We start from the raw sequence: 12,539 nt of genomic DNA on the forward strand, positions 1-12,539 counted from the left end.
CAGTACAAAATGTTGTACAACATGGCAGAACCCAACAGTTAAGTGACTGGAGTCGTTGTCAATGAGTTGAGAGCCAGGAATGTTAGGGAGCAGCTGAAAACATGCTAATAAATCAGCACCAATGGCTGGTTCTGTGATAACTGCAATGGTGAGTTTCCAGCTGAAGGTGCACTGCAATCCTAGATGCAATTGTGAAGGACGGACACCATAGGTAGTGACAGACAAGTAATTGGGAGCCAACAGCTAAAATGGTGCTGGTGGACACCCAATGAGCATTGTGTGTGGACAGACTCCCATATCAGACACTATTTCTATAAGAAAACAAGGGAAACACTTTCTACAAGCAATTCGAAGCACTTTGATAACTGTATGTACTTACTCATGAATGCTTCTGGCATTTGGTTGGTTACTTGGCAAGATGGGGAAGTTTACTTGTAAAGGTGCAGTGATTCCAATGCATAGTGATTTGGTCTTTGGCACGGTGACATTCATGAGTATGCTGGTGAGGATGTGGTGGTGTGGAAACACCAGCAGGTTGTGCATGACCTGCAGACACCTGATCTGCAAGGGCTTTGGTCTGGGCCGAAAGAACATAGGAAGCACAACAGACACATTCTGGCACATAAAAAACACAGTGGCTCATTAAGTACAAGTACATTTATTGACCGAATGGTTGGTACAAGGAATCAGTCACAAAACAATCACAATGCCACAAAGCACCCATCACAGGAGCAATCACTTAGTCACTGCACAAGGCCCGTTCCGGTGACAACCACTGGAAAACATGTAGACAAACCATCACTCAGGTGATGACCCCACTCACTGGCACCAGAGTATCACTTATTTTGCTTCAAAACTCTTTCAAAATATTTTACACTCACACCTTGAACATTTTCTGTTTGGTTATATATACATTGGCAAAAATTTCATCTCAACAGGGTGACATTAACCCATTCTGACTAGAGCAACAAATTGTAATATTGGTAATCTTAGGTTTTGTAGCTTTTAGTCAGTGTAAAAGTTATTGAGAACTGCATAAAACAGGAACTAAACACTGTAAGTTTTTATTTTTGGGATGCATTTACTATTCTTGAAAGTTTTCTTCTTTTTACTCCATTCCAGCTATAGTCTACAGTGCTCTTGGACACAACAGAATGGAAATTCCTTTCGTTACTCATCTACAATCAGACATCCATGAAAATCTTCCATTAAAGTTACACAACATTCAACAGCATCATTTTAACAGCTTTTCACTCCATAACTAACCTTTTAGCATCTAAATATATTATGTGATCAAAACTATCCAGACACCTGGTTGAAAATGAGTTACAAGTTCATGGCGCCCCCCATTGTTAATGCTGGAATTCAGTATGGTGTTGACCCACCCTTAGCCTTGATGACAGCTCCCACTCTCACAGGAATACATTCAATCAGGTGCTGGAAGGTTTCTTGGGGAATGGGAGCCCATTCTTCATGTAGTGCTGCACTGAGTAGTGGTACCAATGTCAATCAATGAGGCCTGGCATGAATTTGATGTTCCATAACATCCCAAAGGTGTTCTATAGGATTCAGGCCAGGCCTATGTGCAGGACAGTCCATTATAGGGATGTTATTGTCATGCAACCACTCCCCCTCAGGCCATGCATTATGGACAGGTGCTCAATCGTGTTGAAAGATGCAATCACAATCCCTGAATCACTCTTCAATAGTGCTTAAAACTTCAATGTAGGCCTTTGCTGTGATAGTGGCATGCAAAACAACAAGGGGCACAAGCCCCCTCCATGAAAAACATGACCACACCATAACAACACTGCCTGTTGGGAGTTACTGTTACTGTTGGCACTCCACACTCTGACAGATGATGTTCACAGGGCACTTGCTATACCCACACCCTGTCATCGGATTCCCACACTGTGTAGTGTGATTTGACATTCCAGACAACATTTTTCCACTGTTCAATCGTCCAGTGTTTATGCGCCTTATTCCAAGAAGTGTCATTTGGCATTTACCATCATGATGTTTGGCTTATGAGAAGCCGCTCAAGCAAGAAATTCAAGTTTTCTCACCTCCTGCCCAACTGTCATAGTACTTGCAATGGATCCTGATGTAGTTGGGAATTCCTGTGTGATTGTCTGGATAGATGTCTGCCTATTACACATTACGGCCATCTTCAGCTGTCAGTGGTCTCTGTCAGTGCACAGACGAGGTTGGCCTGAATGCTTTTGTGCCTTAAGCATCCCTTCACATTTCTACATCACTATCACATCAGAAACAGTGGTCCTAGGGATTTTTAGGGGTGTGGAAATCTCACATATTGACGTATGACACAAGTGACACCCAATTACCTGACGACGTTCGAAGTCCATGAGTTCCATAGAGTGAACCATGCTGCTCTCACATCATGTCTAATGACTATTGAGGTCGCTGATATGGAGTACTTGGCAGTAGGTGGCAGAAAAACACACCTAATATGAAAAATGTATGTTTTTTTGGGTGTCCACATACTTTTCATCACAAAGTGTATGAAGCGTTTGTGATGCATGTTGAAGGCAATCCTTGAATAAAACTTGTGTTCCATAATCTTCATGCAAGAGGACAGACCTCTGTTTTTGCTTGAAATAGAGTCAGATGATGTTTTCTTTCAAATGAAGTTGAGATTGAATTATGAAACATCAATTAATGAATAATAATAGGTAATAAAATAATATTAAACTGGGAGTATAATGATGCATCCACTTCTCCACAAATAGGAGCAATCTGTTTCAAATTTGTGCACAGTCTCTGTTCAGATTTGCTGTCGTTTTGACTGTGGTTAGTACATGTGCTCCACCATCAAAGGACAATATGAGGGAAACTGCTCTGATAAAAACACTCATCAAAGAAGTTTTAGGTCACCTAGGTTCTGTGAGTTCTGGAATGGTGGTACAGTGTAGATCCCTCACAGTGGTTGGTGGGTCACTTCAGAGTGGTTAATGGGTCATCTTGTACATAAACAGCCATGAAGACAAATGCCTTGCCAATGTGCTGCCCATATGGTAGCACTATCTGTCGGAGGATGGCATTCACATATCGTACAGCTATTACGGTGAATTCCATGACCACCAGCAACATACTTCAGCCCCACATAATGCCACCCCAAAACATCAGGGAACCTCTACCTTGCTGCACTTGCTGAACAGTGTGTCTAAGGCATTCAGCCTGACCGGGGTGCCTAAAAACACATCTCTGGTGATTGTCTAGTTGAAGGCATATGTGACACTCATTAGTGAAGAGAACATGATGCCAATGCTGAGTGGTCCATTTGGCATGTTGTTGAGCCCATCTGTACTGCATTCCATGATGTCATGGTTGGAAAGATGGACTTCGCCATGGACATTGGGAATGAAGTTGTGCACCGTGCAGCCTATTGCGCACAGTTGGCATCATAAAATGATGTCATGTGGCTGCACCAAAAGCATTATTCAACATGTTGGCGTAGCTGTCAGTGTTCCTCTGATCTATAATCCATAGGTAGCAGTCATCAACTGCAGTAATAGCATTTTGGCAGCCTGAGTGAGGCATGTCATCGACAGTTCCTGTCTCCCTGTATCTCCTCCATGTCCGAACAACATCACTTTGGTTCACTCTGAGATGCCTGAGCACTTCCCTTATTGAGAGTCCTTCCTGGAACAAAGTAACCATAATATTTACTGCCTAGGCACGGTTGAACTACAGACAACATGAGCCGTGTACCTCCTTTCTGAAGGAATGACTGGAACTGATCGGCTATCTGACCTCCTCCTTCTAATAGCCACTGCTCATGCATGGTTGTTTACATCTTTGGGTGGGTTTAGTGACATCTCCAAACAGTCAAAGGGACTGTGTCTGTGATACAATACCCTCAGTCGATGTCTATCTTCAGGAGCTATGTGACCCAGGGTGATGCAAAGTCCTTTTTGTGTGTGTGATACTTATGATGACTACATTTCCTTATAGATGCTTCTGAGATCACAGAACCTAACCTTTTAAGTGATTTCACATCTTTTAAGAAGCAGAGATCCAGATGAGGAGCTTTGACAGCACTACTGCAGTGAAGCCATAGATTGACATAAACACCTACAATGAAATGGGAGACATCCCTCAGGCCAGTTTTGTTTTCAATGGATAAGTAAAATAATGGTTGTAGAAAAAACGTTTTTAGGCAATGAATTGCTGTAGCCACCCACCCTGATTGATGCTTTGTTCTGGGAGGAGATATTTTCAGGTTTTTCTTTCAAAAATCTCCTCCCAAAAATATTACAAGGGCTCTAATAATATTATCTCTCACTGTTGATTTATCTAACTGCCTTTCATAACAGTCTAATCTAACCATAATTTCTGACTCATTAAAAAACAAATCCATAATCTTCTTAGCAGTGTGAAAATTCCTGACACTGATATTTCTCCAGTTTGCTCTCATAAGTTGGAACACTGGTATGCCACAACTACTTGTTACATGCTGGTACTTTACATGAAAATAAAATTTTTAAAGTAGTTTCATGTAAGTGATGACATCATAGGAAATCAAGTGTCTCTCTGTTCTATTTATGTTCACATGAGATGCCTGTCCCATTAAGATGGATGCTGTATGAGGCAGTTATGTCACTGCAGAAAATCTGTACATGTTCATCAAATCCCCCATTACGTTAATGCATTCAAAACAGCATTTGTTTTCTCTTTACTAGAATAAATGACTATAAATAAAGAAATGGTTTTTTATGTGTCAATAATAACTTTTACATTGGGGACATAGTCTGTTTATAAACATATGAACATTAATGAGAGTTAAGAAATAAAGATAAATTATTCACGGCATCATTAAAACTCCTTGATGGAGTACAAACATATAGCAATTAACTATTGCTTCAATATTGTCTGAAATATGTTTCCATTGAACTGTTTCATATTATTTGGCAGTTTGTTATAAAAGTATCTTCCAACAGGAAATGGACTATGATCTGTTGCTCTTGTATTACTAAATTTTATGTGGCAATACTCTCTTTTTCTTGCATTATAATTATGGGTTTCACTAGTGATTATACTATGTTCCATATGTCCTTTCACAAACAGTGAAGTGAGGAGAACATACAATGAATACACTGTTAGTATGTTATATGTAATGAAGTATTCTCTACAGGACTGAAGTTTACTAATATTAGCTATTATCCTAATTTCTCTTTTCTGGGGTCTCCAAGCCCTTTCCATGTATGCCATTGGTGGCCCAACCCAAATCTTGATACCATAATGAAGGTGGGGGCATATGATTCCAAAATAGATTTTTCTTAAGAGAAGTGATGCTATTATGCTAGAAAGACGTTTTAGCAGGCAGGTGTTGCAGAATATTTAGTTACACATATAGCTGGTGTCCTCCTTCCATGTAAGATGTTCATCTACTATAGTACCCAGGAATTGTTTCAACTGTCAAGACAAGTAACCACTTGTCTTCACTCATAATTTAGCAGAAACTCTATCAGAATTGTCTTGTTCTTATGTAGTACCAATTTGTTTTTGGTGAGATATTCTGTGATGAGGCTAATGTTCTCTGTATTATTTTGCACTGCTAACTCTTCTGTAAAGAAGGAGGTATTGTCGGCATAATTACAACAAAAAATGCCCAATAATGTGTCTCTGAGGGACTCCACAGTTAAGAACGTTATAAGATGATTTTACTACTTGTGTATGTTCCCCAGTTGTATGATACAGATTAACACATAGTCTCCTGTCAGCAAGGTAGGATCTTAACAAGTCGATTGGCACTCTTCTGACTCCATAAGTTTCTAATTTACATAGAAGAATGATTTACAGAGTCAAAGGCCTTGGATAGGTCCATAAAGGCACCAATGACTTCATTTCCATCATCAAGTTTATCCAGAACCACTTAAAAAAATGTATCTACAGCTGTTATTGTAGACCTGCCCTTCCTGAAACCATGCTGAGAGCTTATTAGTAAGTTGTAATTGCAGAAAAATGATTCAAGTTGATCAATAAGTAAGCTTTCAAATAACTTACTGAGTACTGATGCCAATGAAATAGGCCTATAATTTTGCACATTGGTAGTAATTCTGTTTTTGTGCACTCACTACTGCATTCTCAGAAATATGGCTGAGATGTCATCCCAGCCACTGGATGTATTTGCTTTTAAGTTGTAAATGATTTTCAGGATTTCCAATTCCATAACACAACTCACAAAGAATGAATTACTGGCATTACTGGTATTTAATGCCTGTGGTGGGTCAATCACATCCTCCCTACTTATCTTACTAAATAGGTCGATGAAGCTCTCACATATTCCTTAGGTTCAGTCAGGAATTTTTCATTGTCTCTAATTACTATGTTGTTGCACAATGCATTGTCACTTCCCCTGCTTTCCTTGTTTACTATATACTCCACACTGTATTGCTAATATTTGTGGACTACCTCATCTGTTCTGTACACATTTGTACTTTTAATGTCTTGAGTGCTTCAATGTAGGTTTGTCTACAAGTTTTGGGTTTAGATTGGACGCACTGCAGTTTGGTATCTCTAAAAAGATTATATAAATTCTCCATATCTTCCATTAATTTTATCACATTGGAGGGAAGTTTAAGATTCTTGGAACTGTCAGTTTTCCCTCGTTTTTATTTTATTTTATTTTATTTTTTTACCACTAGGCATGCCTGTTTAAGACAGTGGGTTAAAATTGTATAAAATCTGTCCCACTTTTTATTAATGTCTTCTGTTTCATAGGGACCTACCTCATTCCAGTTTATGTATGCCGGGGTATACTTTAACGTATGATACTCTAGCTTTCTTTTATAAGTAAATAGCTCTCCATGAGATTCTATTTCTTTGTTTGTATGAGGCTCTAGAACTAATGCACTATGATCTGAAGTGTGGTTCTTGATGGTTCAAACTATAAGGTCTTACTTGCCGAAGTTTGTAATAATGTGGTCAATACATGTTAGAGCGTCACACATTATTCTTGTTGGTGTGGAATTCACATGGGTGTAATTATAAGACTGTGACGTATCAATATATCTAAGATAATTAACACTATTAGTTAAGGAGTCAATGTTCACAATGTCTACCATTAAAGTGTGATTTTTATGAAATGAGAGTTTATCAGCAAGTTCCTCTACATGACAAAAGAATTTTTCCATATTACTGTTACGGGATCTGTACAGGCTACTTACTATTAACCTGCTTTTCCTGAGCTTCATTCTTATTTCGGTTGTTTTAAACACTATCCACATGCAAATTTATCTACCCAGTGAATTTTTTTGCATTGGACATTATTTTTGGCATAAATACCAACACCACCACCTTTATGTTGATTATTACAATACACACTTTCAGTTTTATAATTACTTAAATTAATACCACACATTTCCTCAGTTTTGACCACAGTTCATTTAGAAGATAAATATGAGGACTACTTGTCATTTATAAAATTTGTTCAATTTTGTTGGTAATGTATTGGAAGTTTTTTGAAATTGTTTTGAGTTTACCATCATTTATGATTTTGTCATCAAGTACTTTGCCTTCACATATGCATAGTGAAAGTTGTTTTCCTCTAAAAAAGGTTCTGTAGGACTGGTTTCCCTTATGAACACATTGTTTTTATATATAATGCTTTTCAGTTTGATCCTTTCTTTTATTATTTGATCTGATTTTTCACACAAATAACGTCTTCCTGCATATTTCAAGTCCGACCCGTGGTTGGTGTGCTGACCTCTATCCAACTTTCCTATATCTAGAACTGAGCTACACAGTTCAAACATAGTGCCTTAATTATAATATTTGTTTTTCTTATTTCCTTCTTTTTCTGCTTATTTTATTTAAGGAAATTCTGCAGAGCTTAAATGGAGACATCAGCTTCATTACTTCTCACATTATTCCCACCACTTACACAAACTATAAAATCATTGCTACACAGCAATTTAATTTTCAAATCAGCATCTTGTACAATGTTTTTTGTTTTTGTGCCGGGTGCCACAAAACTGCTCACTTGAAGATGTTTGCTTGAGTTATTCAGGATTTCAGGTAGATTTCTTCCATGGCTACATGAGAGTAAAATCACATTGCACTTTCATGTGTGTTTTGGAGTACCAGAATTATGGAATTCATTGAAGGAGTCGCAGACTGCATTGCCATGATTATGTTCACACTTTTTCTGTATTCCTGATTAATTGTCTGCTTTTCATTAGTTTTGGAGCTAATTACACTTCATTATGGTAGTTTTCAGAGATTCATTACAGGTTTTCTCTACTGAGGATCTGGTGTTGTATTTTATTTTCATATTTGTCACTGTGTTTGTTTCAAAATTACATTTACTAAGTTTGTTATCAACTTACATAAATTTACTGCCACCATTGCAACCACTTATTGAGAGTACACTATACCTGTTTTTAGCAAAAAGACTTCAGTTCATCTTCCATGATTCATACTTTTTTTGCTTTTAAAGCACTTACTTGTTTCCAGTCTTGCAGTTGAGGCCTACTTGTTTGGAGGTCAGGAACTCGTGTCTGTAGTTTTCACAGCACTGAATTTTCACTTGTTCAGTGGCTGTTTTTGGATCTTAATGCATTCATTATGAACTGTAGACTTATTCAGCGCTTATTTAACTTCCAAAGTTCTCAACTACAATCAGTACAAAATTGCTTTTTCACCACTTCACTGTAACTTCTGTTCACTGTAACACATACAACTTCACATGAAACCATCTTGAAGACAAGATTCTGTAATTCTGGAATGCCAAAAATTGTAATTTTTCACTAGCCCCAAATGTAACAATGATTCCAACGTTTCCTTAATTTGGGTGCCTGAAATTCAGCTTTGGTAACAGTTTACCGTGCCCTGGATGGTAAGAACTGCAGGAAAATCACTTGTGAAGGCTGATTTTTTTGTTACAGGCTGTTCTATTCTCTTATTCTGTCTGATTCTATGTAAAGATGATATATTAATATAGAGCTCTTCAGTACTGTGACCAAGTGCACCTGCTGTCACCAAACAATTTATATACATAATATGAATATAATAGAGGGAAACACTCCACGTGGGAAAAATATATCTAAAAACAAAGATGATGTGACTTACCAAACAAACGCGCTAGCAGGTTGATAGACACACAAACAAACACAAACATACACACAAAATTCAAGTTTTCGCAACCAATGATTGCTTCATCCAGAAAGAGGGAAGGAGAGGGAAGGACGAAAGGATGTGGGTTTTAAGGGAGACGGTAAGGAGTCATTCCAATCCCAGGAGCGGAAAGACTTACCTTACGGGGAAAAAAGGACAGGTATACACTCGCACACACACACATATCCATCTGCACATACACAGACACAAGCAGACATTTGTAAAGGCAAAGAGCTTGGACAGAAATGACAGTCGTGGTGGCTGTACAAAGGCACAGCTGTTGTTGAAAGACAGGTGAGGTTTGAGTGGCGGCAACTTGCAATTAGCGGAGGTTGAGGCTGGCGGATAACGAGAAGAGAGGATATACTGAAGGGCAAGTTCCCATCTCCAGAGTTCTGACAGGTTGGTGTTAGTGCGAAGTATCCAGATGACCCAGACGGTGTAACACTGTGCCAAGATGTGCTGGCCGTGCACCAAGGCATGCTTAGCCACAGGGTGATCCTCATTACCAACAAACACTATCAGCCTGTGTCCATTCATGTGAATGGACAGTTTGTTGCTGGTCATTCCCACATAGAAAGCTTCACAGAGTAGGCAGGTCAGTTGGTAAATCACGTGGGTGCTTTCACACGTGGCTCTGCCTTTGATCGTGTACACCTTCGTGTTACAGGACTGGAGTAGGTGGTGGTGGGTGGATGCATGGGACGGATTTTACAACGGGGGCGGTTACAAGGGTAGGTGCCAGAGGGTAGGGAAGGTGGTTTGGGGATTTCATAGGGATGAACTAAGAGGTTACGAAGGTTATGTGGACGGCGGAAAGACACTCTTGGTGGGGTGGGGATGATTTCATGAAGTATGGATTTCATTTCAGGGCAGGATTTGAGGAAGTCGTATCCCTGCTGGAGAGCCACATTCAGAGTCTGATCCAGTCCCGGAAAGTATCCTGTCACAAGTGGGGCACTTTTGGGGTTCTTCTGTGGATGGTTCTGGGTTTGAGGGGATGAGCAAGTGGCTCTGGTTATTTGCTTCTGTACCAGTTCGGGAGGATATTTCTGGGATGCGAAAGCTGTTTTCAGGTTGTTGGTGTAATGGTTAAGGAATTGCGCACTGGAGCAGATTCGTTTTCCATGAAGACCTAGGCTGTAGGGAAGGGACCGTTTGATGTGGAATGGGTGGCAGCTGTCATAATGGAGGTACTGTTGCTTGTTGGTGGGTTTGATGTGGATAGATGTGTGAATCTGGGCATTGGACAGATGGAGGTCAATGTCAAGGAAAGTGGCATGGGATTTGGAGTAGGACCAGATGAATCTGATTGAAACAAAGTAGTTGAGGTTGGAGAGGAAATTCTGGAGTTCTTCTTCACTGTGAGTCCAGATCATGCAGATGTCATCGATAAATCTGTACCAAACTTTGGGTTGGCAGGCCTGGATACCGGAGAAGGCTTCCTCTAAGCGACCCAGGAATAGATTGGTGTACGAGGGGGCCATCCTGGTACCCATGGCTGTTCCCTTTAATTGTTGGTAGGTCCGGCCTTCGAAACTGAAGAAGTTGTGGGTCAGGATGAAGCTGGCTAGGGTCATGAGGAAAGAGGTTTTAGGTAGGGTGGCAGGTGATCGGTGTGAAGTGCTCCATCACAGCGAGGCCCTGGACGTGCAGAATATTTGTGTCTGCTTGTGTCTGTGTATGTGTGGATGGATATGTGTGTGTGTGTGTGTGCGAGTGTACACCTGTCCTTTTTTTTTCCCTAAGGGAAGTCTTTCCGCTCCCGGGATTGGAATGACTCCTTACTCTCTCCCTTAAAACCCACATCCTTTCGTCTTTCCCTCTCCTTCCTGAAGAAGCAACCATCGGTTGCGAAAGCTAGTAATTCTGTGTGTGTGTTTGTGTGTTTTGTTCATGTGCCTGTCTGCCGGCGCTTTCCCGCTTGGTAAGTCTTGGAATCTTTGTTTTTAATATATTTTTCCCATGTGGAAGTTTCTTATATATATATAAAACAAAGATTCCAAGACTTACCAAGCGGGAAAGTGCCGGCAGACAGGCACATGAACAAAACACACAAACACACACACACACAGAGTGTTTTGTTCATGTGCCTGTCTGCCGGCGCTTTCCCGCTTGGTAAGTCTTGGAATCTTTGTTTTTAATATATTTTTCCCATGTGGGATATATATATCAGCATTCTCCAATGAAGTACTCCCAGAAGTACTTTCAAATTACTCACCATTATCAATGTCTATTTTGTCTGAACTTGAAATTCCTTATAGAGTTCAGATGATGAAGAAAGAAGTATAATGCAAGATGCAGAAGTAGATGCTGTGCACTTTTGATCCTCTTGACTTTTCTCTTCTTCCAATTTTCTCTGCCTCACTCATTTTTCTTTATGCGCAAGTATTCAGTCTACTTCTACAAGGTAGGCTTTACGCTCCGGCTTTTTCTGTTGAAGTAAAACCATCTTGTCTTCTTCCAACTTGATTGTCTGTAGAGCATGGGATTGTGTAGTATCCAATAAACTGTACAAATTATTTATTATTATTTATAAACTTCTTTTCACAGCACTCAATAATGCCTTGAGATGATTTTGCAATTTGCTCCACCCCAAATGCAAGATTATAGCTTTTTGTGAACAATGCTGAATATCTCTTGCCAGAATTCTTGTTCTCTTCCAAAATATATGCACTTTGGAACCACAAGATCAGCACTTCCACTAATAGTGAACTGTACTTCTTGTATGTTATAAAAACTTCTCTATGTAATGGTTATTTGGCATTTTATATTTCACCTTAACAACAATGTCTCTTGGCACTGTGTAATTGTTGTGACATCTTAAACAGAGACTGTAAAATACATGTGATAAAACAGAAACAAATAAAGAACTGACTGCACTGGACATACACATTCTCTGGCATAGGTTACAGTGCTTCTATTGGAACAGAATTTTGAGAAGATGTGTTCTAGAGTCACATGAACAATACAGGATGGTGAACACACAAAAATATTAAAGTCAGAAAATATGGGACACCTTAACTGATACATTCCATAGTAGATGAACCCTGTTTACACATTCTCAGAAGATTCCACCTCACAAGTGTCCACTGAAACCATGACTCCATCACAACAGAAGCCTCCATCTTTAGCATCAAGGGTTACATTTTTATGTTGACTGGCACAGCCTCATACTAGCAGTATTGTACTGTAGCCTATGCTGTATGCTTGCTACTTGATTAGCCATGCTGGCAGTGCCACCTTTAGGCCTGTGCTGTAAGTTCACAATTTTTCCAGCAGACTACAATACTGTGGCTGACTCACCTGTGTGACTATCAGTTGTAGTCACATCGTGAACATCTTTCAGGTAAAGAATAATAGAACACTGCAGTCCCTCAAGCGAATGTGTTAGGCCGAAT

This window comes from Schistocerca gregaria, chromosome 1 (assembly GCF_023897955.1).
Source record: "Schistocerca gregaria isolate iqSchGreg1 chromosome 1, iqSchGreg1.2, whole genome shotgun sequence".
In the NCBI taxonomy this organism is placed as follows: domain Eukaryota; kingdom Metazoa; phylum Arthropoda; class Insecta; order Orthoptera; family Acrididae; genus Schistocerca; species Schistocerca gregaria.